Genomic DNA, 27457 nt, shown 5'->3' on the forward strand with positions numbered 1-27457 from the left:
CTACTGACTATACTATTTACTATTTTTACAATTTACTCTCCTCTATTTTTTTATGCATACAGAATGCAAAAGTTCCTATTCTTTATATACAGATAAATTATTTTTTAAAATGTATTCAATATTTGATAGTTATTTAGATTTACAGATGTTCTAGATTATAGGCTTTTTGAAGGCAGAGACTATGTCTTGTTTCATTTCACAAATACTTATTTAGCACCTCAGTGTGCCAGGGTGGGGTACGGAATAATACATAACATTCACCATGAGCAGCTCACAGGCTAGTTAGGGAAACAGACATACAAACATATAAATATAAATAATGTGCAAAGAACTTATATATATATATATATATATACACACACACACACACACATACCAGTGCACATAGTTATCTTCCATTCATGTGTAAATATTTATATCAGAGCTGTACACATTCAGTGAGGCATTTTTCTAAATATAGGGATGGGATGAGGATAATATTTAAGTAATGTTTTCATGCTAACTTCTCATGAACTTTGTCTCAAAGTGCTTGTTTGAACCCCTTCGAATCCTTGTATAATACCAACCACAAAGAAGACAAAAATGTCACATTTTTGGATTGGATCTTTTGTATATTTTCTGCTTCTAAATATGCTATCTCTATGTATTTCATGTTTAATCATCAAAAGTGAATGTGTGTATACTACATATTAGCAAAATAATGGTACTTATATTTTACTATTTTTTTTTCTGAATCCTTCTTCTGGTTCTATGATTACAATCAGGTAATTTGTATTTTTGTAAGATCAAGTTAATACTTTTTTATTCCAAATACATATACATTCTCTCTGTGAAAGTACATATAAGCATTTTTATTTTTCAGCATGACACCAACTAATATATGCATTATATGTGTAATAAATATGTCATATATTTGATATGTTATATATGAGAAATATGTTTCATATATAAGACAGTATTCATTCAAGAGATTTCTTATAAGAAGATAATGGCTTTACTTCCACTTTTTCTTCTATTAAGAATGTTGAAATTAATATACTTAAACATGAATACTCATTTGATCATTTTCTTAGAATAAATTTGACAAAATACATGATTAGTAAAGAATATAGATGTTTCTATGTATGGTCTCATATATTCCACTCAAAATGCTGAAACAGTTTTCACCCTCCAATATAGAACACTGTATTTGACAACATTATGATACAATGTTGTCTTTAATCTGCAATATTTCAAAAAGATTAAACATCATGGCTAATTGATCTTCTATTAGGAAAAAATGTGATATTTTGCAACTTATGACTTAACACCTAAAATTTAAAATATTTTATAAAACCAGATTTTTCTGTTTAATAAAATATAAACTTCAAGGAGAAAATGTCCATTTCCTACGTGCTTCTCTTGGCTGAATTGTTGAGCTTATTTTAGGCAATCAGGCTTATAAGATTCCAGAATAGCTGGGGAATAACAACCATCACTCTTGTATAAAATATTTTTAACATTTACTCTGAAGATCTTCTCATTTTCTTGCTTCAGGGTGCACTTAGCATGTCAGTAATGTTTTTCATGGAATCCTTAAACCTAAACAAACCCTAACAGTTTATTTTAAAAAATAGTTCTAACATCTTGATAAATACTTATGTCTTAACAACTGAGTACGTTTTGATCACTGCACAACTTTTCAAATCTTGGAGTCCTATTGGACATCACAATGCATTTCATATCCCAGATAAATTTTCACATGATACTTGTATTGGTTTTTTATCAAGCAAACTGTTAAAATCCAGCTTTGCAAATATATGTCATTATGAAAATTAGTCTCATATTGAAACTATGAACTATCTCAAGATAGTAGCTTACGCTGTGTCCAACAAAGGTAGTTATGTTTCCCTTGGAAATGTCAAACACTGCAGAGCACTTTGCTTACTTTGCTGAGTTTTTTTCCAAGCGCCTTGACCCATAGTTTGAGAACCTCAAGTGTAGAGATTTTTGTTTTCTTCGTTTTTAGTATTTTTCTGCAGACTGAAGGAGCTGAAGGTTATTGCCGCATTTGCTTTCATCAAGTAATTTGCTCAGCTTGGAATGAGGTTATTGTCACTACAATGAAAGCTTTCTGAAGGCCAGCAACTTCTACCTGTATTTTTTAAGAACCATTCTTAACATAGATATTTCTGTTAAATCTGGCAGGCTTTATTCCCCTTATATTTCAATAGCCTTATTGCAATCTTCCCTTAAATGCTAATGGATCCATTGTTTCCGCTCTGTATTTTACTGAGAGGCTCTGTCCACATCTTTATGTCTTTTAACTTGCTCTAAAATCTAAAACTTTCTACATTATATTCTTCATTCAATTATCCAATTGAGATATTTTGTAATAATGGAACAGATGTACTTGCATGCTTTTTTAGGGATATCAATTGGAGATAAAAAGGTCTTCGTACAAGAACATTTACAACTAATCTTCTTTATTTGGTTGGGAATCTTTTGAAGAAATTTGGGTTATAATGTTTTAGTCAATATCATAGTCTCTAAGTTTCAAACATCAAAAACATCCATGATCCCAAATTAGACAAAGATGTGGAATATCATCTTCATTTCTTGGTTTATATTTTCGATACATTACAGAAGTTCATGTTTACAATGGGTTTGCATTATCTAGTTCTAACTCGAGAAACTTTTGAGTCTTTATTATAAATAATAGTTTTAGTGTTGCCGCTTGCATAGGTTTGTTTGGACTGTTGCAACAGTACAAAAATTGGGTGGCTTATAACAACAGAAATTCTGGAGGCTGGAATTTTAAGATCAAGGTGTCAGCAGGTCAATGATGTCTCTGAACCATGTAGGGGAATCCTTCCTTGCCTAGTCGAGCTTCTAACGTTTTACTGGAAATCTTTGGTGTTTCTTGGCCTGCAGCTGCATCAATGCAATCTCTGTTTTGGTTGCATCATAATGTTCTTCCTATAAGTCTCTGTCTTCACATGGCCATCTTGTTGTAAGTATATCACTTATATTGAACTAGGGATTTACCCTACTTGTATGGCCTCATTTTAACAATGGTATGTATGAAATCTCTTGATTGATAAATAATGTAGGACATACAATAGAATAACATTGATTCAGTGTGAGTGATAATGTAAATACACATTAATTGACATGAAAAGTATCAAATACATATCAGTGGGAAAAAGGTACTTAAAAACATAATATATCTATTGTTGTTAGCACACACACTAATTCATATTAAAAATTGTCCGCCAGGCGTGGTGGCTGATGCCTGTAATCCTAGAATTTTGGGAGGCTGAGGAGGATGAATCATGAGGTCAGGAGTTCAAGACCAGCCTGGCAAACATAGTGAAATCCCGTCTCTACTAAAAATACAAAAAAAAAAATAGCTGGGCATGGTGGCAGGCTCCTGTAATCCCAGCTACTCCAGAGGCTGAGGGAGGAGAATCGCTTGAACCTCGGAGGCAGAGGTTGCAGTGAGCTGAGATAGCACCATCGCACTCCAGTCTGGGCAACAGTGTGAAACTGTGTCTCAAAAAAAAAAAAAAAAAATCAAATCCATTTGCCTATTATAATTACCTAACTTATTTAGGTGGTAGTATTGTGAGTATTATACATTTTCACCTTTTTCTCATCTTTGAGTTATAGTATGTAGAGGAAAAATTTAAGAAGCTCACATTCTCAACATCGGTTATGTTAGCTACGTGTTGGACTGGCCTTAACGTATGGTACTGTGGAAGACAGCCAAAGATACGTAGCATAATTTTTATATGCAGTTGAGTCCAGTCTGAAATTAATAAACTTAGGTGTTTTCTCATATAGAATAAAGTGACAAAAATCTAGATCATTAAGATGTCATAATGATTACACAGTAATATATAAATATATAGAGATAGATATGTAAAAATACATATATGTTTAGAGATGGTGTTTCACTATATTGCCTAGGCTGACCTTGAACTCCTGGGCTCAAGCAATCTTCCCACCTCAGCCTCTTGAGTAGCTGGAATTACAGGAACCTAGAAAAGTATTTTCTAATATGGTTTGTAAACAAATGTTAGATCAAACTTCTTTTTTTAAACACCCTAGTTGAGAAAGAAGTAACACATTAATTAAATTCGCCCCCCAACACTCATCTCAGAAACATGTACAAATCAACATATTAATTAGTTTTAAGAGAAAAATGCTCTCAAAACCCAAAAAAAAAAAGAAAAAACAAAAAAGATCTTACAGTGTATATAAGAGATGGCAGTATAAAAGAGAAAGCCTTGAGTTAGAGGGACTCAGACTTAAGGCTCTAAAATCTCTGTCTCTCCATGCTCTGTGGTTCTTTCTTTTCCTCATAATTCCTTTTCATCTGTTATGCTGGCATGATATTGATGTATTCAAAGGGAACCACAGTAAAAATTTAAAGGCAAATCAAAGCAAATAGAAAGAGAAAGCCATGGGAATAGAAATACAGTGTTTATTCATATGTTTATTTATAAAGTAGTTACATACAGATATAGAAATGGAAAATAAAGATAATAACAGAGATAAGCTTGATTATAGATTGATTTGTAAGAAATCATCTTACAAAAAGTGATATACTTCCAAGATGGTATCATGGTATACTTACAAAGAATGCCTTCCATATATGTGGCATTCTGTTTCTTTTTTTACATTAGATCTTCTTCTACATCTCCTTTTCTTTTTAAAAAAAATTAAATCAACCAGCTTTTTAAATTATATTAATTAGACTTAGTGAAGTACGTTCTCTTACCCAAAACTGTTGCATTTTATTAGAATTTGGAAGTAATTTTTCTAATTATTGTGTATTTTAATGGCCAGGACCATGATTCCTAGAAATTAAGTGACTTAAGTGACATTTTTTCTCTCCAATAACCAACAGTAAGCATTCATTTCTGAATTTTTATTATGTGTTTCTTCTTCCATTTTTAAAAATCTTTCTTTTCCTTGCTTTCTTGTGTTATTGCTTTTGTTTGTTCCTAGCATGGGAGACTAATTTCCATTGCAGAGCTGCCATGAACATTAATGAAACAGGGTGTGAACACTTGCTTTTGTGTAACGAATGCTGGACAACATACAGACAAGTAAGAATTCAGTTGAAACTACAGGAGGGGCTACATTTCATCTCATTGCCTTTCTTTTTCCTAAATTTTCCTTAAAAGGAGAAGTCCACAGGAACCAACAAGAATTTGCTGTCTGTATCTCTGTGGAGAAATACGTTTACATGGTAGAAAGAGTAGACTATCCTGGAAAATGCACAGTTCTTCCAAGTGACTCCTGTCTAGATAAACTGCTGTGTTTTCACTAATGCCATTATTCTGTTGGGCTGCTCTTAGTCAATGACTGCACATGCTGGAGATAGTTCAGAACCATTCATGTAAAATATGGAACTCTCCTGATGCTCAGCTCTCAGCTTGAGAACTCCCCGTCAGTCTGGTATTACTCAGGACTGCAATACAGCACTTTCTAACCAGTCTTTTTTAGTTCCCTCCCTCTTGTCATAGGTGTCAGGTCTGCATTAACTCTGAAGTCTCTTCATGCCTATTTCTGTGTCCTCCTTATTTCTCTGGCATTCCTTCTCCCCAACTCCAGTAAATATTTCACATATCTAACCCTGTCTTGGTGTCTGCTTCGTGGAGGAACTAAATTAACACATTCCTAAATTAAATTATACAGTCTTGTAGTATGGAAATAGTATATTTTCTTTGTATATGCCTCTCAGTATATGCCCAATGCCTCGGTATATGCCCACATTTTTACTTAAATTCTACACAATGTTATAAAAGTAAACAACTCTCATTCACATTAGAAATTTTGTCATGCAATATGGATCAATAAGATGTTTGTAATGTGTTTTAGTTAGATTAAAGGATCACTGAGTTTTCCATGAATCAATTTCATAAAAGAAAACTGTTTAAATCTCAAATTTCAGCTCACAAACTATTAGGGTAGTCATTAGCATCACTCTGAAATGGCCAATTTTCAACATTGAACATTACATTTACATTGATGTGAGGTAAATATAGAATTGTATAATAAGTCATCAAAATATTGATGCTTTCAAATTTGTTTTACAAAAAGTGAAAACAAAAAACCACCTTATATCCCCATAGATGTGCTTTACTGCAAAAGCTTATTAATATTTTGCTTATTGTATTTTACAGTAAATAGGACCAGAAGGAAATTCCAAATCTATACCTATTCCCATGCCATTTCTAGGTTATGAGTAAACTTGAATGAGTAATGAAGTTGACTTTTTTTCTTCCTCAACAATCCTGTGACTGAGAAGGCACCTGAGAATACCAGAGCTTTTCAGTTTAGTTTTAGGTTTTAGAATGTGCATGAGAGAAAATTAGGGAGTGTGAGGATTAATGAAGCTGCATTTACAAAGACTTTCTAGCATTCCTGCTATACGTTTGACTCTCCCAGCGTCCCAGAGGTGACTTGACTTAGCTTTCTTAAAACAAGCCTTCTCCTAGCTCCTGTTTCCATCTAGACTGTTTATTAGTGCCCAGCTCTGGGAATTCTTTCTTAGGTCCTACCCAGAACAACCTCAGTAATGCCACATCATTGTTTCCTTGAACTGCGCAAAAAGCAGTAATTGTGCAATATTCATGGAAACTGCCAAATGAGATCTGTGTGCCAGAAACAAGAGAAAAGATTCCAGAACTGTTTTATGTTACTTCCAGGTTTCTGTAGCTATTTACAAAGATATTTCTTTGTTTTTGCCCAGGCAAAAGACCTACTTTAAAATAGCGTGAATAAAACAGTAAATGTGTTACACAATGGTCTGACCTTCCATTGTTAGAATATGGCAAATAAATAACTTCCACCTTAATGACTAAAGACAAAAGCTCTGGAGGGCCTCACCCTTAATATGAAGTTATCTATTGTGAGTATCTCCAGCTGACTTTATGTAGCTGCTATGGTTCAAAAATAAGTGGTTTCTATTATCCAGAACACTAATTTGAGTTAAATAATATGTACAACACAAATTGGGAAAATATAATTTAGGTCGGAATGGAGAACATATTAAATGTCTGAAAGTTGAACAACATCATCCTTTAAAACTGAAGCATTTATTTCTATTTTGAAGTAACAGCAAGCTAGAAGTTTGGTATTAGAGCTGAAACCTTTTTGTTAGTCGTGTTTCTCTTGTTTTGGAAAAGGTTGACTTGAACATTGAAATTTTGTACAAAACAGGGTGTATGACTTTTGTTATTTTAATCAACGGAGGCATTGATAAATGCCACTTACAGAAGTATTCTAGTTTTTGTTTGTAAAAGCAATAGAAATAAAAGCGATATTCACAGTATTAGAATATGATTGACCCTTGAGCAATGTGGGGTTGAACTGTGTGAGTCAATGTATACACAGATTTTTTAAAATAAATATGTTGTAAAGTTTTTTTGGATATTGGCAACACACTGAAAAACCTTGCAAGTAAACCATGTAGCCTAAAAATAATGAATATTTTTAAAGTTAGGTATGTTATGAATGCATTAAATTTGTATAGATATTGTCAGGCACAGTGGCTTACGCCTATAATCCCAGCACTTTGGGAGACTGAGGGGGATGGATCACTTGAGGTCAAGAGTTCGAGAACAGCCTGGCCAACATGGTGAAACCCTGTATCTACCAAAAATAGAAAAATTAGCTGGGCGTGGTGGCACATGCCTTTAATCCCAGCTACTCAGGAGGCTGAGGCAGGAGAATTGCTTGAACCTGGGAGACAGAGGTTGCAGTGAGCCAAGATTGCACTTCAGGCCTGGTGACAGAGTGAGACTCCATCTCAAAAATAAATAAATAAATAAATAAATATGAAGCATGTATAGATATTACTCTCTATTAACATTTACTACCATAAATATACACAACTCTATTATGAAAAGTTAAATTTTATCGAAACTCATACACGTAAATACTTAAGAGCATATGTGGCACCATTTGCAATCAAAACAAATGTAAAAATAGGTAAAGATACAGTGTTAAAAGTATAACTACATAAAATTAAATGTAGTACATACTATATATTACTGTCAAAATTTTGTAACCACTTCTTGTTGCTAGTGAGGTGAGCTCCAGTGTTGTAAGCATCCCCTAAAATGCTGTATGATGCTAATTGTCTTCTTGTGAACAGTTCATCTCTCCAGTGAATTACATATCACAGTAAAAATGGTCTCTTATGATTCTAGCATATGTTTTTCATCACACTTAGTGCAACAAATGTGATGAAAATCATTGAGGATAATATATATCTGCCCAAATATGTTTTTAATGTCACTGAAAGTATTCTATTCTGGAAAAAAATATGCCACAAAGGGTATTTATTAATAAGAAAGAGAAGTGAGCACCGAGATTTAAGGCAGGAAGGAATAGTCTCTCTATTGCTTTGTGCAGATGCATTCAGGTTTATGATCAGAACTGTCCTTATCTATAAAGCTACTAACCCCCAAGCCTTGAAGGGAAAAGGCAAACATGAGCTGACAGTCTTTTGTTTGTACTATAAGAAAGTCAAAATGAAAACCCTTTTTTTCTGGATTGGTTTAATTGATGCTTTGTCGCTAAAGTTGGAAGTACTCTGCGAGCAAGGAACTTCCCTATAAAATTCTTTTAATATGAGACAATGCCCCTGGCCATCCAGAACTCCATGAGTTCAACACCAAAAGTATTGAAGTGGTCTACAAATCCCCAAATACTTTGTTGGGTAGTCACAAGGAAAGTTAAGTCTCATTACACATGGTACTCTAAGAAAAGGATTGTCAATGCTGTGGAAGAGAACCCTGGTAAAGAGAACATCATGAAAGTCTAGAAGGATTATACCATTGAAGATTCCATGGTTGTTATAGAAAAAGCAATGAAAGCCTCAACAATAATAAATTCCTGCTGGAGAAAACTGTGACCTGATGTACATGTTTCATAGGATTTATGACAGAGTCAAGGAAATCATGAAAGAGATTGTATGGCAAAAAGGTGGAAGGCGAAGGATTTCAAGATATAGATCAGATAGACACCACACCAGAGGAATTAACAGAAAATGATTTGATGGAGATGAATGCTTCCAAATCAGTGCCCAAAAATAAAGAAGAAGATGTAGAAGAAGCCATGCCAAGAAACAAATTGGCACTAGAGAATCTGGAAGAAAGGTTCAAATTATTCAAAACCGTTTTTGACTTCTTTTATCACATGAATCCTTCTATGATTTGGACACTGAAACTAAAGCAAATGGTGGAAGAATGATTAGTATTATATAGAATATTTTCAGAGAAATGAAAAAGCAAAATTGTCAAACATAAATTATGATGTATTTTCATAAAGTTATGTTGAGTGCACCTACCTCTCCTGACTCCTCTTCCACCTCTTCCACCTCTTTTGCTTCTGCCAGTCCTGAGACAGTGAGACCAACTCCTCCCTCCCCTTTCTCTTCTACAGTCTGCTTAATCTGAGGGTGGTGAAGATGAAGATCTTTAGGATACACTTCCACTTAATAAATAATAAATATATTTTCTTTTCCTTATGACTTTCTTAATAACCTTAGCTATTTTCTGGCTTACTTCATTGTAATACAATACAGTACTTAATGCATATAACATAAAATATGTGCTATGTGACAATTATGTTATTGGCAAGAATTCTAGCCAACAGTATGCTATTGAGAGTTAAGTTATTGGGGAATCAAAAGTTATGCTCACATTTTCCGCTGTGCAAGGGCTCGGCACACATTTTTCAAGGCAACTCTAACCTCCACATTGTTCAAAGGTAATTCTGTTTGAATGACTTCAAGAGTTTGCTGAACTTTTGAATATGAGTTCTTTAAAAATCCCCCCTTGATAATAAGGAACATACTTTGTAATAAATGTATCATATCTTGGGGGTAAGTCACTTCTTTGTTCCCTAAGGACATTTTGTTTCATATTCTCTCCTTCATGTGTTTGTGTATCTATATATAGATAGATAGATACATATATACATATATATAAAATATATATATATACCCACAAAACTAAAATAAAACTTTAAAAAAAGTCCTGATAGCATAGCCAAGACCATACAATAACCACCCTCAAATGGTGAATTATTGAATTGAAAACTTGGAACACATTCACCTTGAGTAACCTGAATTCATGAGGATAAGATTTTTTTTTTTTTTTTTTTTGAGATGGAGTATCTAGCTCTGTCCCCCAAGCTGGAGTGCTTATATATATATAATATATATATTTATATGTACATATATATTTATATGTACATATATATTTTAATTTTATTTTACGGCTACTGTGTACAGTTGTACAGAGCTTTGGGAGGCAGCACTTGCATGTGCGTATGTGTTATGATAGTTTTCAAGGAAATGGAAGTAAACTTGAGGCAAAGAAGAGGCAAACATTTTTTCCATTTGATTAGAGGCACCATTTAGGTTAGGAAATTTTATTTGTTATTTGATTATTTAAAGATTATTATATCATTTTTATTAGATTTCTTTCAAAGTATGTATATTTTTGAAATATATTAGTGTTGGACTTTTGATTGTTGCTAATAAAAGTTTTAAGAGTAGAGTATGTGTCTTACTCACCTCTTCATTCCCTGAAACATTACGCATAGCAACCTGCTTGTTGTAAGAACATAAAAATAAAGAATAAACTTAATGGAGTCAAGTGAATTTGAAATTGGAATTGGCAAAGTAGAGAAAGCAGGATCTAAGAGTACCTAAAAGTCATAAGCACCAGCAAATATATTTCAGAATCACAGCAAATATTCTCAACTCTGAAGTATTCTTTTTGGATGATATGTCTAAGTAATCAATGACCCGATATGAATCAGCATGGGGAAGACAAAGACATAAGACATCAGGGTATCATTCTTCTGACCACGGGTGTTTCTCACATTCCTCAGCAATATCTTAGTTTTTCTCTCTTCTTTGTATTTATAATATGTACTGGAGTTGGGCCAGGCATGGTGTCTCACACCTGTAATCCCTGCACTTTGGGAGGACAAGGTGGGTGGATAACTTTGGATCAGGAGTTCGAGACCAACCTGGCCAACGTGGTGAAACCCCACCTCTACTAAAATACAAAAATTAACCGGGTGTGGTGACGTGTCCCTAATCCCAGCTACTCAGGAGGCTGAGACAAGAGAATTGCTTGAACCCAGGAGGTGGAGGTTGCAGTGGGCCAAGATCGTGCCACTGCACTCCAGCTTGGGGGACAGAGCTAGATACTCCATCTCAAAAAAAAAAAAAAAAAATCTTATCCTCATGAATTCAGGTTACTCAAGGTGAATGTGTTCCAAGTTTTCAACTCAATCATTCACCATTTGAGGGTGGTTATTGTATGGTCTTGGCTATGCTGTCAGGACTTTTTAAAAAAGTTTTATTTTAGTTTTGAGGGTACATGTGAAGGTTTGCTACATATGTAAACTTATGCCACTGGGGTTTGTTGTACAGATTATTTCATCACTCAGGAATTAAGCCCAGGACCCAGTAGATATCTTTTCTGCTCTTCTTTCTCATCCCAACCTCCACCCTCAAGAGAAACCTAGTGTCTGCTATTTCCTTCCTTGTGTTCAAAAGTTCCCATTATTTGGCTCCCACTTATAAGTGAGAATATGCTGTATTTGCTTTTCTGTTCCTCCATTAATTGGCTGAGGATAATAGCCACCAGCTCCATTCATGTTCCCAGAAAAGACATGATCTCATTCCTTTTTATGGCTGCATAGTGTTCCATGATGCATATATGTACCACAATTTCTTTATCCAAACTGTCAATGGGCATTTAGGTTGATTCTGTGCATTTGCTATTATGAATAGTGCTGTAGTGGACATTCATGTGCCTGTGTATTTATGAGAGAATGCTTTATATTCCTCTGAGTATATACCCAGTCTTGGAATTGCTGAGTTCAATGGTAGTTCTGCTTTCAACTCTTTGAGGAATCACCATATTGCTTTCCACAATGGTTGAGTTAATTTACACTCCCACCAGCAGTGCGTAAGTGTTCCCTTTGCTTTGCAACCTTGCCAGCATAATTTATTTTTTGATTTTTTAATAATAGTCATTCTGAGTGGTTGTAAGATGGTATCTCACTGAGGTTTTGATTTGCATTTCTCTAATGATCAGTGATATTGAGTTTTTCTTCATGTGCTTGTTGGCCGCATGTATGTCTTCTTCTGAAAAATGTCTGTTCATGTCCTTTGCCCACTTTTTAATGGGGTTGTTTTTCTCTTGTAAATTTGCTTAAGTTCCTAATAGATGCGGAATATTAGACCTTTGTGAAATGCATACTTTGCAAACATTTTCTCCCATTCTGTAGGTTGTCTGTTTACTCTGTTGATAGTTGTTTTTGTTTGCTTGTTTGTTTGTTTTCAGTGCAGAAGCTCATTGGTTTAATTATATTTCATTTGTCAATTTTGGCTTTTGCTGCAATTGCTATTGGTGTCTTTGTCAATAAGTCTTTGCCTCTTCCTATGTCCAGGATGTTATTGCCTAGGTTGTCTTCTAGGGTTTTTAGTTTGGGGTTTTACATTTAAGTCTTTAATTCATCTTGAGATGACTTTTTTTTTTCTTCTTTTTTTTTTTTTTTCTTTTTTTTTGAGACAGAGTATCACTCTGTTGCCAGGCTGGAGTACAGTGCCGCTATCTGAGCTCACTGCAAACTCTGCCTCCTGGGATCAATGGATTCTTGTGCCTCAGCCTTCCAAGTAGCTGGAATTACAGGCGCATGCCACCATGCTCAGCTAATGTTTGTATTTTTAGTAGAGACGGGGTTTCACCATGTTGGCCAGGCTGGTCTTCAACTCCTGACTTCAAGTGATCCACCTTGGCCTCACAAAGTACTGGGATTATAGGCGTGAGCCACTGTGCCCAGTCAAACACATCTTGAGTTGATTTTTGTATATAGTATTAGGAAGGAATCCAGATTCAGTCTTCTGCATACAGCTAGTCAGTTATCTCAGCACCATTTATTGAACGGGAGCCTTTTCCCCATTGCTTGTTTTTGTCAGCTTTATTGAAGATTAGATGGTCTTAGGTGTGTGGCCTTATTTCTGGACTCTCTACTCTGTTCCATTAGTCTATGTGCTTGTTTTTGTACCACAACCATTCTGTTTTGGTTCCTGTAGCCTGGTAGTATAATTTGAGGTCACCTCGAATTATGCCTCCATCTTTGTTCTTTTTGCTTAGGATTGCTATGGCTATTTGAGCTCTATTTTGGCTCCAGATGAATTTCAAAATAGTTTTCTCCAGTTCTGTGAAGAATATCATTGGTGGTGGGGCCGGAATAGCATTGAATTTTCAATAGCATTGAAAATTGCTTTGGGAAGTATGGCCATTTTAATAATAATGATTCTTCTTGTCCATGAGCATAGGATGTTTTTCCATTTGTTTGTGTCTTCTCTGTTTCTTTTTAGCAGTTTTTTAATTCTCATTTTAGAGATCTTTCACCTCCCTAATTAGCTGTATTCTTAGATATTTTATTCTTCTCCAGGGACTTGTGAATGGGATTGCCTTTCTGATTTGGCTCTTGTCTTGGATGCTGTTGGTGTATAGCATAGGAATGCTAGTGATTTTGTACATGGATTTTGTATCCCGAAACCTTGTTAAAATTTTTTATCAGCTGAAGGAGATTTGAGGCCAGAACTATGAGGTTTTCTAGATACAGAATTACGTCATCTGCAAACAGAGAAGTTAATCTGAAATCAAATAATCCTCGTAAATAATGTTTTAACTTTTTCTTTACCAAAATATTTTGAAAGATTCCTTTATTTTCATTATAAAGTAGTATTTACATCATTTGAATGGAGATCTGTGAATAGATAAAATTGACTTTCATTTTTTAAGTATACCAAAAAAAGAGTAGTTAAGTACTAGTTCTTTTCCAAAACTACCTCATTCTTCCCTTTCCTACATGGAACCCTGAAGAAGAGAGCTAGCTGACCCTCCACAGTCAGTAGCTATTTTTCACTCTTAGCTAGGATGATATTTTTCACTGCAGCAAATTGTGTGATCCAACCCTAGCCTGCCCCACTGTGGATTAGAACCACTTCCATCACTTAGGTGACTCGGGCCATTGGTTCCCCGCACAAGACATTTCTGTAATAATGAAATAATGAATTTAATTTTTTGGCAGATTTTTAAAAAGTAAAGTCTATAAATTTATATATTTCTTATATATTTATATTTGCATATACAAATATATACATATATATGTACATATATATATTTGTTTTCAAATTACCTTTGTGTGCCTGGCAGAGATATGTTTGGACCAGAATTAAATAGGGAATTTTCCACATGTAACACTTTTCTATGTGCAACAAAGGTTTGTTTTCAGTTCCAGTAGCCATATATATTTTATTCTACATTCACATCCTATTGAGGCCAATGTGCTTTCTGATGTAGGACACTGTAGTGGACTGAAATCTTTTAAGCCTCACAAACAGTAGTTTGGTATAGTTGGAAGATCTAATTTAGCTTTGGCAGGTTAGGGAGTCCAGTGCTGACAGAATTCTCCTAAATTCGTGGCTGAAATATTTCTGTTACTTAATTGCATATTTGTTCTTTGCCTAAACTTAGAGATCAAGTTTACTCCCTGGGAATTGCATCTTAAGTTAGTAACAAGTAGAACTTCACCATCTAATGTTTTCTTCTATTTTATTAGGTCAAGGACTTTCTATCCTGATAAAAACATACAGTTTCATTATGCTCTATTTTAGACATTTTGCTTTCATAATTTGGTTGTGTGTGAGGATATCTGTATCTTTTATTAATATGGCTTACCCATGAGTTTCTCAAATCGCAATTTTACAGAGTGCATGAGATTGGCTGACAATTGAGTTGTGGGCATGCTACAGGCATCTTTAGTTGTCTTTTTCATGATGTCAACTGCAACAAACAATTTCTCTGCCTTGAAAAAGACAACTTGTCATGGACCTGAATGGTGGCTGATGAGAACGACAGTCACAGAGATGAATAAATGATGCAGCCTCTGTCATAACTCCAACTACTCAGAATAATTGGAAATTGGTTTCAGTCATAATATTTGCTTTTCAAATGTCATTCTTTGATACAAATATTCATAACCATAGATCCTCAAAGAACCAAAAAGGCTTAATACCCCAAGTGAAAAAAGGGTAATGATTTCACAACCACGTAAAACTCAGTACAACGGATACAGTTTAATGTACAATAGAATACAGATTGTCGAAGTTTTTCGTGAAATAAGTCCTCTACACTCCACCCTCACCTTTCTTTCTTTTTTATGTTTACCCTTCTAACTAACTGTGAGTGAGTGTGTGTGTGCGTGCACTGGGCGAGTGTCTCTGGTTTCTGTGTAAGTTGTCCCCAGCTTGTATGTACACAAGGAAAATGATATTAATCTTAGATAATTCTTAAATATTCTATGATTTCCTTTTCTCAGTCCTTAGCAAAGGCAAAACAAAATGAAATAGAAAGAACTGGAATCCACAGTCTGCTTTGAGTATGGTCTGCATGTTACCAGCCTCGAGAAGTGCTCCTGTTGATGCTTGCACTTCTTTCACATCTGAGAGGTAGTAGATGATAATGAAACAGGAAAGAAAAAGATTTCAAACGTTATGTTTTACTAATGAAAATAAGGTGTTAAACACACTTCTAAATTAAGCATTTTCTTAAATTTAGGATTTGAGAATCTGTTTCATTTCCTTTCTAGGGACTGTTAATGACAATTTCTCCTCTATGAAAAGGCAATGTGACTGCATTGACATTATTAAACCTGTTAAAGCCTATTGCCTAATTCAGAATTTATCTGTCTGGTAAGCTGATTAAATGAATAATTTTCCTTCCAATTGGAGTAAATTATATAGAAACTTTTTATCTCTTAGAGTTTTAATACCTCGAGTTTATCATTTTTTATTCAAGACTCTAAAATGGGATGCTTTTTGTAGCCTCAGGCAGAGGTATTATATAGCAAGATGAATAGTAAAATCAAAATATTGTCATATATTAAAACCTAATATGTTTGAAAATGCTTAATCACCCACAACTCTCCTGAACTAAACACCACAGTGGATGTTAAATTTGCATTCCTTTAAATTTTAATTTGTGATTTTCAAATGAAATAATTTATTGTAATTTAAACATGCTTTCCTTATTGTATATTAGATATTTTGCAATAAATATGTTGATAGATTCTAAAGATTTTGCAATTAGTAAATATTCATGCAATATGTGTGGTTTTCTTTATCTTCTAAGATTAGACTCCCATTTAAACGCATAGATTCCTAAAAAATCAATTCAAAAATTGTTAAAATGGTAGATAATGATTTACATGAAAAGTATTTGCCCTTTGGCACTATCATTTTACTTCACAGAATGTTAGGGTTGCAGGATGGTGAATCTATATCTACCTATCTATATTATTAACTTGGTCAAATTTTAATAGATATAGCTATATACAGTTTTAATGGTACTGTCAACAGGTATTGATGGAAGAACTCGTGTTCAGTGTGACTTTCTTTACAACTGGAATAAGACCATAGATATTTTTATAAATTATGTTTTTTTAAAATAAGAGGATTCTCCTTGTAGACATAAATCTATTTCACTCATTCCATTTTTAAGTGTGTCATAATAATTTTGCACCATGACATAAGGAAAAATTTTGCTACTAATAGATATTTAGTCTATCTCCAAGTTTTTAAAAAATAGTATAAAAATGCAATGTATTTCTCTTTGCACAAATATTTTTCAAGATATTTTGAGAAAGCATTTCTGAATTTAAAATTATGCAAATTTTAAACATAATACATACTGTGATATTGCTTTCCAAGAACACCGAACCAATTAATAGTCCTTTGAAATATTCATATGGGTTTTCTCATGACTTGGCCAATTCTGGACTTTATCCAATATATCAAATGTGTCTATTTTTCTTCCTTTATATTTTGCAGTCTGTTGGAGAAAAGTATATAATTATCTTTGCTTTTATTTTCCAGATGGCATGTGAGGTTAAGTATTTTCATATGGTTAAAAGTAATTTTGATGTTCTGCTGTGTGATTTTCTTGTCTATAAACTTTTCAAGTTGTTTGGTTAAGCTTTATCTTGTTTTCTTCGTTCCAATATTTTCCTACACATTCTTTGTTTCTGATATATGCTTTAAATATTTTCCAGCCTGTTATTAGTTGTTAAAATTTGTTTCTGACATATTTTGTAATATAAAAATGTTTAATGTCATGTAAACAAAGGCATCTGTCAGTTTCTTTATAATTCCTTCATCTTTTGACTTATCCTAAAATTATAAACATATTATATTTTCTTCCAACTTTTTAAAATTTTGTGTTTTCTATTCAATGTCTGAAATTTATATGTGTTGTGTGACTAAATATAGATTTCCATTTTTCTAGATTAATATCCAAGTTTTATCATATCGTTTTTTGACTTAGCCCGTATTTTATATTTAATGCCAATTTATATATGGTAAAGTCTACTCTTTTCAGTATATAGTTCTGTGAATTTTTACAAACACCTGAAGTTCCGTAGTGACCACTATAATCAAAATATAGAACAATTCAGTCACACCAGAAATTCCTAACTGGCCTTTTGTAGTCCAACACCTGTCAAACACTCAGTCTTTGAAAATTCCTTATCTTTTGCTATTCTTAATATTTTCCTTTCCAACATAGCATACAAATAAAATCAAATCGTGGTATGTAGGCTTGGAATCTGCCTTCTTTAACCTACCATAATGTATCTGAGGATCATGCATGTTGTCATGTGTGTTAACAACATATTTATTTTTCTTACTCTGTACTATTTTATTTATTATTTATTTATTTATTTATTTATTTATTTATTTATTTATTTATTTTTGTGAGTCGGAGTTTCGCTCTGTTGCCCAGGTTGGAGTGCAGTGGCGCGATCTCGGCTCACTGCAACCTCTGCCTCCCTACAACCTCCGCCTCCCGGGTTCACGCCATTCTCCTGCCTCAGCCTCCCGAGTAGCTGGGACTACAGGTGCCCGCCACCAAGCTCGGCTAATTTTTTACACTTTTAGAAGAGAGGGGGTTTCACTGTGTTAGCCAGGACGGTCTCGATCTCCTGACCTCGTGATCCGCCCACCTCAGCCTCCCAAAGTGCTGGGATTACAGGCGTGAGCCACGGAGCCAGGCCGAGCACCATTTCATTTTATTGATGAACCAGAGTTTATGTATCCATTCTCCAGTTGACAGACAATTGGGTAATTTTCAGTTTGGGGCAATTATGAATAAAGTGCCTAAATATTAGAATAAAAATTTTTGTCTGTTGATTTTTATTTCACTTGGGTAAATAGTAGTGGGATTGTTGGGCTACAATAAGTATATTTTTAATTTTATAAGAAAGATCTTGTCAAACTCTGCAACCTTCAATGTCTAATATGACTATTTTGACAATATTCAATTTATCAATTTTTAATCATTTGTGCATTTTTCATATTACTTAGGAAATATTTGTCTAACTCAAGATTACGATGAATTTTTGCCTATGTTTCCTTCCAGAAGCTTAATATATTTTGATCTATGATCCATTTGGACTAAAGTGAGTGAAGTGAATTTTTGTATTTTGTGTGAGAAAAGAGTGTAGTTTCCTTTTTAAAATAATACAAAATAAATATTTGTCTATCCACTTGTTCTGACACCATTTATTGAAAAGATTTTTCTAGGCCGGGCGCGGTGGCTCAAGCCTGTAATCCCAGCACTTTGGGAGGCCGAGACGGGCGGATCACAAGGTCAGGAGATCGAGACCATCCTGGCTAACACGGTGAAACCCCATCTCTACTAAAATACAAAAAACTAGCCGAGCGAGATGGCGGGCGCCTGTAGTCCCAGCTACTCGGGAGGCTGAGGCAGGAGAATGGCGTGAACCCGGGAGACGGAGCTTGCAGTGAGCTGAGATCTGGCCACTGCACTCCAGCCTGGGCGACAGAGCGAGACTCCGTCTCAAAAAAAAAAAAAAAAAAAAAAGATTTTTCTTTCCCCAGTGGCAACTTTGTCAAGGTGAAAGAGGAAGGGAAGGAGAAGAATGAGGACAATAACAACAATATCAAGATGCCTGTGGGTATATTTATAGGAATTCCAATAGGGATGAACCTGTTCTGTATCTTGATTATGACAGTGGTCACACAAAAGTATCTGTGGTGATAAAATTGCGTAGAACTAAATATGCCCATATACTAGCCTACACACATGAATTCATTTTAAACTGATGAAATCTGAATAAATCAAGTATATTGTATCAGTGTCAGTATTCTGGTTGTGATATTTGATTATAGTTGTACAATATGTTGTCACTGGAGAATACTAAGGAAATAGTATAAGAGACCTTTCTGAATCATTTCTTACAACTGCATGTGACTCTCACATTTGCCTTTGGGAATTATCACAAAATAGAAAGTCAAACTTAGTTTTGAAATATTCTAAAAGTGAATGCTTGTCACAAAAATAACTGAAAATCCTTGAAATAAAAGCCAAGGGTGATATGAACATAATGCATATAAGAGACATAGTAGAATAAAACAAATTTCCCAAATAATGACCTATTTAATAAACAGGCAACTATTGGAGGATAAATTATGCTACTATCTATTCAATAATCTCATTTGCTATAGTAAGCTTTTTCATCTCAGCAGAATGGCCTGAAAGGAACAGTACAGGGTGAAGAGGTCAGTAAGAATTAGTTAAGACTTTCATAAAGCAGGCTAATGACCAGCTAAATTCTATAGAAATTTACTTCACATCTCCATGCAGCATTGGTTTGATTATTTAACTCTCCAGTCAATTAGTTCAAATAACGTATTCAGTAAAAGCTATTAAACTAGTTATGCATGTAAATAAAATGGATAAAAATCCAGTTGCAACAGAAAAGTAATAAAGATATTAATTAATTAGAAGTCTGCCTCTCAGAATTATTAAGACTTAAAATCACCTTGAGCAAAAGTTTCTTTTCTCAGGATGTCTATAAAATGTTTCTTTTTTCAGGATGTCTATAAAGTGCCTAGGAAAAAAAAAGTACAATGAGTTTCCAGTACAAGTTTTTTAAAAATTCGCGTATCAACACATCCATGAGGCTTCTACAGGAAGGCAGATGACCATTTAATACAAAATACGTGTTCTACCATTCAAAAATGTTTGAAGATGGAGTGAGTTCTATTTTGAAGATAGTAGGCTCTTTTCTTGAATGTGTTCAATCATAGCAGTTGTATAAATTTTAACTGGAAAACGTATAAATTGCTTTAGACATGAGGATTGTATAAAAATGTACTTCCTAATTGATATATTTTGAAAATAGACTTTAAATCTTAATGACTAAGTAGTTAATTAACAAATCTAGCCCCAAACTACATTTGAAAGTGCAAACAAAAGAAGCCCAGATGTTAGTGTTGCAGCTCGGAATAAAAGTGAGGTATCTTGAAACCAGACCTTGTTACTTGTCCTTTTCTCCCTGTATATTAACCAGCATTAAGTCTCCATTTCTTTTTCTTTTTCTTTTTTCCTATTTTTGTTTTTGAGATGGAACCTCGCTCTGTCGCCCAGGCTGGAGTGCAGTGGCGCGATCTCGGCTCACTGCAAGCTCCACCTCCCGGGTTCACCCCATTCTCCTGCCTCAACTTCCCGAGTAGCTGGGACTACAGGTAGCTGGGACTACAACCTCCCGAGTAGCTGGGACTACACAACCTCTCTTAATTTTCATTCACAACAACCCTGTGAGATTTGTACTAATTATTCCATATAGCAGATGAAGAAGTGAGGCACAGGAATGGCAAATGACTTGCCCAGAATGACATAGTATATGAAAAGAGGACATAAGATATTTTTTCTTTTTTTTTTTTTTATTATCATTTTACCATGTGTCAGCAACCTAAAAGGAAGAAGCTGAGGCAAAATTAACATAAAATGTTTATCTGGGCCAGCGTTGAGCACTTCAGCCCAGGACACACTTCCAAGATGCCTCGGGGAGTGCACCAGAGAACAAAAGAGAGGTTCAGGTTTTTAAAGAAAAAGGGATGAATCAGAAGTGGTGGGTGCAATTTCAAAAGTTGTTTATCAGGAATTCTCTTTGGTTTACAGAAATAACATTGCTTAATGATAGGTTATATATTGTTGAACTATAGAGTGTTTGGCATTTTATTGTAACTTGGCATCAGTTAGTCCAGAGCCCACATAGTAAGTGGTTTCAAGAGGTAATTATTTCAGTTCAAGGGGATGTGATGAGACTATCATTTCATTCCAACGCCTCTCTGGTCCTGATAATTTGAAGTGGCTCACATGTCTCAAACAAAAAGTTTATTTTGTTCTTCCTTTATTTTTCACACCTTTAAAAAAAGCAAGGCTACAAAGTAATTTTGTTGCATGGTTATTGGTAAATTTAAAGATATATGCATCCTACGATGTACAACTTAACATTTATATGTGTACCATAGGTATGCCCTTCCACATGACAGATGGAGACAACTGTCTTTATAGGTGAAAAATTAATATAAATAAAATACTGCATATCATATAGCAGAAAACTGTAATGCACTTAAAATAAGAAATGTACATTATTCTCTTTCTCTTCCTCTTCTTCTCTTCCTTCTTTTTCTCCTTCTTCTACTCCACACTCTACTCTCCTGAGATAAGCTTGTGTGCATGTACTGTTGGAAATGTTCTCACAAAGCTTACAGACAGAGATAAATTTCAGAGAAAAGAAATCTAAAGGCTAATACAGTAAAAGGTCAGGCATCTATGGCAACATCAACAAAAGGAGCTTAATTCTAAATGTTAAAACGTGGAGATGTGAGAAATTGATTTAGACATGTTTACAAATTGCCAGTATAAATAAAAACCTGCAAAAAGAAAACATTACTTCAGGTGATGTACTCAAAAACAATTGATGTGATTAAATTATAAAGAGAAAGGTTAAAGGCAAAAAAAGTAAAATGAGAAGATTGTTTAAAGGGCTACAAGTTTAATGATTCACTCTCCCACCTCAGCACACTTTGATACTCTAGTGTATCTTTTTAAACTCTTGCATCAATTTGTCTAAGGTTCTGATGATATGTTGAGTGCTTCTAAGAGATTTTGTAGGAGTCAGAATACATTATTGTGGTTACTAATCCTTAGGTTTCCAAGGAATGTGTTAATCACTTCCCAAAGCCAAATAAAAATCTCTCACAGTTCTACATTAATGACTAGATGCAATAAGCACCACATTTGGCTTGCTATTTTCCCATTTAGCAGAATGGAATGAACAGTTTTCAAGCCACTTTCCTAAGTACACATAAAACAGTGTCATCCCCATGAGCCACGTGTCTAAAATGCAGTCTCACAAATGCTGTTCTTCACACAGTACTCCTTCCTCACACATTTTTGTTTATCTCCATTTGCATTTTCAATAGTGTCTTCTATGAAACTTTTGTGCAATGCTGCAAAGAGATTACTTGCACAAACTTTATTTAAGAAATTTGTGAAAGTGTCATTTCTGGGTTCCCTTTCCTCCATGGAATTTGACAGGTCATGGAATTTAGAATATCTGTTTATTTTGCTGGGGTCCTTGATTTGCTCAGTATTATTAATAAAATCTCACCTTTTATAAATTACGTACACATTGCAGAAAACATTTACCTAGATTATGTCATTGAATTTTTACAGCGTACCTGGGAAATAATCAAGGGAGGCATCTCTGACTCTAGACAGTTTAGGAAAATGATGCTCAGAATTACTGGCTTACAGAACATGTGACAGTGATAGTAGAGTCATAAATTGGAACCAACATTCTTTTTTCTCCATGTACAATACTCTTCCTAAGAACAGCACCTTGCTTTGCATAAAAAGCAGTGCCGTAAGCTTGTGGTGGGGAGAATGGCCCTTCAAAGGTATCCACTTCTTCTCTTTAGAATCTTTGAACATGTTATCTTCCATGGTAAAAGAGACTTTGCAGATGTCATTGACTTCAGAGTCTTAAAATAGGAAGATTATCCTGGTTTATCTGAATAAACCCATTGTAATCACCTTATAAGGGTTTCCTTATAAGGTTCTTATAAGGAAGTTTCTTAAAAGAAAAGGAGGAGTTAGGAGAGTCAGAGACAGAGAAGATATGACAATAAAGGCAGAGATCTGAGTGACATGGGGCCACAAGCCAAGGAATGCAGACAACTTCTAGACATTGGAAAATGCAGGAAATGGATTCTCCCCCAGAGTTCCAGAAGAAACACATCCCAGCTGACACTTTGATTTTAGCTTAGTGTGACCCATTTTGGACTTCTCACTTCTGGAACAGTAAGAGAATAAATTTGTGTTGTTTTAAGCCACTAAGTTTGTAATAATTTCTTATAACAGCAATAGGAAACTAAATATCTTCAGATAATGCTTCTTGTAAATTAACACCTCAGTACAATTTCACACTAAGTATCATATTATGACTAGGAACTTGCCCCTTAATTGAAAACCAGATTAAAACTAATAATTTAATACTCTTGATTTATAATTTTATTGTATTTTTCTTTCTCTTGTTACTTTTTACTTCTTAATTCAAATTTTTTGTTTCTTTAATCATACATAAGAAATGTGTTTTCCACATTCTTAGTCAATGCTCTTCTAGACTTCTGATTCCTTCTGAGTAATTTTACAAAAAGAGAGGCTGATCATTTCATTATTGCATGGCATGTTAGTGAATTATGTGTGCTCACAGAACCTCACTGTCAGCAGACTCCAATATGGCATAGGAATCTAAGAGACTTATTGCTGGGTTCTCTCTGGTGAGAATTATTAATATCAATAAATATTGTGACTATAAATAAATATTGGCTCATTTTAACAGCTAAGACTAGTTTCTTTATGGGCCTTATTACATTTTGTCTATGTATAAATTAATCTTGTCAAGTAGAAGTCATCTTGATCATACACGTCAAGGATACTAACACAGTGTTATTCCTATAAATTTTTGCCATACCCTTTTTGTTCCTGACATGACTTGTAGGTACCAAGAATGCTCATGCAATTTCCTGACTTCAAAGACAGGCACCTTGTCTGAGGTCAACATCTGACTAATTGTAAAAAGCCACTCAATCTACAGTTTTAAGGTACTCTAGGATAGTTCCTGGAGGGCAGAGCCTTTATTGGCCTTATCCTATCCCCATAACAGGTGTTAGTGACTCCATCCACCTCTAGAAGTGATGAGTGAGTGAAAGGGAATTTTGAGGTTTTTAAATCTATTTTCCAAATTCTTTTGCAGAAACAGTGTGTTAAATTATATTTTTATCAATGGTGTGTGAGAGAGTTTCTGCCCATTTTAAAAGTCTTATTTGGTGGGAAAAAATGTATTGTTTTCATTTGTGCTTCTTTGTTAATAAAGTTGGATATTACTTATCAAAAAGTAGCATTCCAAAATTTACTGCAAAAATAAATGGTACTTTTAAAAATAACTAAAAAGTCTAATTGGATTGTTTGTAACACAAAAGATAAAGGCTGGAGGGGGTGGATGCCCAATTTACCATGATGTGGTTATTACTCATTGCAGGCTTATGCCAAAATATCTCATGGACCCCATAGATATATACACCTACTATGTACCCACAAAAATTAAACATAAAAAATTTAAATAAATAAAAAATAAAAAGAAATAGAAAAAATAAATAAATGGTGATTCACTAGACCATAGAACTAATCTCTGTATGCCTGGGTCCATATTCTATTTGTCATGAATTGAGAAAGAACATTTGTAACTTTTTCCAAAGAATTTAAAGAAGGACTAGCAAGGTGACATTCAACATCACTGATAATTATATATATTAATACCTTCCAAAGAGTTAAAAAGCTCAAGTTATTTTCTTAGTCACTATGAAGCAGTGCTTGATTTCTTCTCAAACACATTTTGTTGAAAATAAAAGGCAGTGTTTATTAGACCATAAACTGTGTATATCCTTCAAACATTTAGTGAAAAACCCAGCGTTAAATTATCATATCTGTTTCATGCTGCTTACCTTCACTTGTCTTCTGTGCTTTTATGAGATCATTGACTACTCTAAATCAAAGCATTTAAATAGTCGTACAAATATCTACTCGCCTACTCATCTGGAACTCATTATTATTTATGGTGAGAGAATAAAGAAGCCTCTGGTTTCATTGACATTATGATTTATAATGCCTTGAGGAATGAAAAAAATACAATAATTTAAAGTCAGTACTGTTTGTCATTTTTAAAATGCAGACTTCGACATTTTTGTAGGTAATAGCTCCTCTTTTTTCTAGCAACAATATTTGGAAACTTTAAATGAATGAGTAAAAGAAAATTGGTTGTCTACTCACTGTCAATCTTCCCATTTCATATTCCCAGATTGACAGGATTACATTTTATAATTTTCAATAAACCTCCAAAGCATATTACTCATGATGATAATCTTAGTTATGTGATCAAGAGAATTAACACTTGAGTATCAGGTCTATATAATATAAATAATTCACATTGTAAGAACATACTTTCAAAGTTTATTTTAAAATGTATGGCAAGTCAAATTATACTTGTTGCTTAGTGCTATCAAAGAAAGAACAATGATAAAATCAAAATTGAAGCAAGTGGTGCAAGTCCAATCTTACATCTTGACATCCCAATTTGTGATTTTTTTTCACTATGTTCAGAAAAAGGGAAAATTATAATTCTGAGAGAGGTTTACTCTAAATTGGACATAACACTAATCCATGAGTAGTGTACTTCAAAGCATAAAAACCTATTTTGAGTGTATAATCCCTAATGTACATTTTTTAGTTACTAATTTATAAGACGTTTAAATGCACATAGGTGATTAAGTGAATTTATTAGGATAATTTGAGTTAAACAGATGTATCGATTAACTAGCTATATCAGACAACATGTTCTCTGGCCTCATTCACTCAAACTGTCTACATTTAAATTTTAATTTTCAAATAAGAACATAGCTCAAATAATTTGATTAGCTGGTAGTATAAATTTCTCACTCCAAATTTTATTTATGAAATACCTTTTAAAACTTATTAAATACATGTGACTTTTATTTTGACATGGTTTCTTTATATATTTTTAGGTACAGATTAAGTGTATTCATATATGTAAGTACATCTATACTGGTTATGTTAGAAAATTTAAAATATCTGTAGAACTTTATAATATACAGTGTAATTACACAATCTTTGCCACCTCTCTCTTAGTTGTAAATATAGAATATAAGCAGGTTGGAAACTAGGCATATGCCTCTAGTCCCAGTTACTTGGGAGGCTGAGGTGAAGCTCATATGAGCTTGGGAGTTTGAGAGCAACCTGGACAACACAGTGAGATTCAGTCTTAAAAAAATAATTTAGAAGCAAATAAGCATATAATTAATGGAATGTTTTGTTAGCCTTCAGACAAATGGAAATACACAATTTTAATAGGACTTGTACTTTTCTGGAAGGAACAGACGTCGGCAATCAAATGTTAGTATTAGCAACACAAAAAGAGCTATCTATGAAAAAGTATTGACATGATGAACTTTTAAAACATTATGATCTTCTTCTCTAAGAAAAACTTTTAAGGGATCAAAGACAAATATAAGATTAGAAAATAAATATGTGGAAAACACATATCCGATAAAGAGCTTGTACCCAATATATGCAAAGAACTTTTGAAACTCACAAATAAGATTTAAAATAACTCAGGTATTGGGCAAAAGGCCAGAACAGATATCCAATGAAAGAAGATACACATACTGCAATTAAGCATATAAGACGCTTAACATCATTTGGCATTGGGAAATTGCAAATTAAAACATCACTGAGAGCACTGCACACCTCAAAGAATGACTAATACTTTAAAAAATTGATAATACCAAATTCTTGCAATTATATGGTACAACAGAAATTATAATTCACTGATAGTGAAAACGCAAAATGAGCCAACCGTTTTCGAAAATGATTTGGCAGTTTCTTACAAACCTAAAACTTGTTTTACCATATAATTCAGCAATTACACTCCTAGGCAGTACTATGAAAATTCAAGCTCATGCAAAAGCTCCACACAAATACTCATATCAGTTTTATTCATAATCATCACAATTGAAGTAATCGAGATTTTCTTCAGTAGGTAAATGTATAAAAAAAACTGTTAGATCCATAAAATGGAATACTATTTAATAATAAAATGAAAAGGGCTTTCAAGCCATGAAAGGACTTACAGGAACCATAAATGCACATTTCTGAATGAGAGAAGCCAGTTTGAAAAGATTATACACACTGTGTAATTCCAATTATTTGACATTCTGGAAAAGAAAACTATAGAGACAATTAAATATTCAGAGTTTGATGAAACACAGGGCATTTTTAACAATGGCAAATTATTCTCTATGATACTGCAATGGTAGATATATGATACTACATATTTGTCAACCCCATAAAACTTCACTGGACAAAGACTGAAGCTTAATGTATGCAAACTTAAAGAAAAAGTCATTTAG

The sequence above is a fragment of the Piliocolobus tephrosceles genome, chromosome 4 (genome assembly GCF_002776525.5).
Source record: "Piliocolobus tephrosceles isolate RC106 chromosome 4, ASM277652v3, whole genome shotgun sequence".
Taxonomy (NCBI): domain Eukaryota; kingdom Metazoa; phylum Chordata; class Mammalia; order Primates; family Cercopithecidae; genus Piliocolobus; species Piliocolobus tephrosceles.